The sequence below is a fragment of the Octopus sinensis genome, linkage group LG5 (assembly GCF_006345805.1).
Source record: "Octopus sinensis linkage group LG5, ASM634580v1, whole genome shotgun sequence".
NCBI classification, from domain to species: domain Eukaryota; kingdom Metazoa; phylum Mollusca; class Cephalopoda; order Octopoda; family Octopodidae; genus Octopus; species Octopus sinensis.
In genome coordinates, this window is record NC_043001.1 from 116,949,113 (window position 1) to 116,951,612 (window position 2,500).

General features: G+C 40.8%; 1 protein-coding gene across 1 annotated transcript in view; it reads left to right on the forward strand.

The window, feature by feature from the left end:
* LOC115212346 (sodium-coupled monocarboxylate transporter 2) overlaps positions 1–2,500 on the forward strand; it is a 77,466-nt gene that overhangs the window by 32,652 nt on the left and 42,314 nt on the right. The gene's annotated exons all lie outside the window — the stretch shown is intronic.

Below are 2,500 nucleotides of genomic sequence, written 5' to 3' on the forward strand. Positions count from 1 at the left end.
TCATATCAAGATAAACAGCGCATAACCTTGCAGGTGGAGTCCAGTTAGAATTCTCTTCAGGTTTGGTAGCTCATCCCTCTCAAAAGGTCCATGAATAAGGGTTGTTTAAGAATGTCGAACGAAACAGTCATGCTTCCAGAGGTGAATTACTCAAATCCTGAAGAATTCCTCTCAACATATGGCTATGATGCTTCCCCACTACCTCTATTGATTAGAGATGCACATATCGTCAGCCACCAAGGCAATGCTCAACTGGTTAAGATCAAATATCTTCGTGTAATACAGCACAGGCGTTTAAATTGATTGGGTTTTTCTGAGGATGTGGGCAGAACTTGTCAGCACAATCTTTTGGATTTCTCTCAGATATGGCTCTCTTGGGATATTATCTAGATGTTTCTGACATCCCTTTCTAATCAAACTTAGGGCACCCACAATAACAGGAATAGTTCTCGCTTTAAGATGCCACATCCTTTGTATTTCAATTTCTATGTCCTTGTATTTACTTAATTTGTCAAATTCTTTTACATATATATTTTTATCAGTGGGAATATTTACATCTATTAGATTACAAGTATTTTTCCCTGTCTTTAATGACTATGTCTGGTCGATTAGCCTGGATCATTCTGTCGGTGTTGACTGGGAAATCCCAGTCAATTAGTATTACATATGGAGAGAAATCACGCCATCAGAGCTGCACATCAGAACGATAGGAATGATAGGAATTGTATAAATATATAGAAAAGTGGATGACACGGCTAGATTTGCCTTTGATCATAGATATACTCAGTCAGAACTGACCTGGTGTTAAATAGCAACAACAGCAAGAATTATGACGACGATGAAGATGATGCTGATGCTGATGCTGCTACTGCTACTGCTGCTTCTGATGATGAGGATGATGATGATGATGATGACGATGATGATGATGCTGTTTAAATACCGAGGTCAACCCTAATTGAGCTGATCTAAGATCAAAGGCATTTCAGCTGTGACCAACCCTAATTTTCAGGGGCGTGTCTTGTTTTTCAAAATAGGACGGTAGGGTGTGATTTGCAGGAAATTTGATTTCTGTTTTTAGTAAACCAAGCGACCACGTTGGTCCATCATCAGTTCCTGTAACTCTTGTTCATTTTTTTCCTCAGTTGATACTGGGAGAGATTACACTGAAGTGTTTTCCTTTGCCTTGTCCAGACCCTGGAGGAATTTAATCTACTGATTAACTCTCAATGAATAACCACATGCGTTCGATTCCTAGTAAACGAAGGTCGGCTGCAAGGTTCATAGGATGATCAAGATACTCTCATGGGATGTGATCAAATGAGGTTTATTTTTTTAAATAGTCCTCCTTCCAAGTAATATGCTTCTACCATCGGCGTTCCAGTGCTTAAGCCCCATCGGAGAAGAAGCTATCATCCTGTTGGTAAAAAACAAATCACCAACAGCTGACATGACGTTAGCATCTCTACGATACTGGTTTTCAGCCAAGTGTTTTTTCGTGTTGGGGAACAGAACATTAGTCAGGTGGGGCCAAATTAGGTGAATCGGGAGGCTGATCAACCAGTTCAAAGCCACAGTCACACAGATCAGCCATTGAAGGCAAGGACTTGTGTGCTGGAGCATTGTCCTAATGAAACAAAACCGATTTCGTCAGTTTTCTTGGGCGTTTGGTCTTGATAGCCTTTCGTAGCAGCGTCAGCAAGTTCGCATAGTACTCCACATTAATGGTGTAACCCCTTTGAAGATAGTCAATAAACACAATGTCTTTTGCATCCCCCAAAATTGAGGTCATCACCTTCCCTGCAGATAAAACGAGCATGGATTGTCTCTTTGTCTCTAATTCAAAGAGATGAACCCAACACTCATTCTGGCTTAGGAAACGCTCAAGGAAACCAGTTGGATCTGCCTCAGAGAACGTCAGATTTTCCCGTGATGTGATCAGCCTGCTGCACTTTTGATCAAGTGTCAGAAGACGTGGCACCCACCGAGCAGAAACGTTTGTCGTGCCAAGTTCATTGTGCACAATATTCTCAACTCTATCATAGGATATGCTAATAGCATTTGCTATTTGATTTATAGTCAATTGTCATCCATCAGCCTGTGGTGAACACGATCATTGTTTTCCTCGGTGGTGGCAGTTGCAGGATGTTTAGAACTTGTGTCTTCTTCAAGACTCTCCGTTCTCCTCCTTAATTCAGCTGCACTGTTGATAAAACTGGAGCGTCATTCCTTTATGTAGCAAATATGTCAGCAAGAATCTCCTTGGGAGCTAAACCCCTTTTCTCTAGGTACTTGATAACTCCACGATGCCAAATTTTGTCAATTTTCAAGAGAAGCTGCAGCTAATTACTTTTGAAGTCTTCTTTGAACAGTCAGATGTCAGTTTATCTGGAAAGAAACAATGCAGTTATTAATAAGAAATTAATGCATGCAAGATTTCACAGCCCTAGCATCACTCCTTTATTGTCAGCCTATGAACTTTTTCAGCCGACCCACGTAAGCT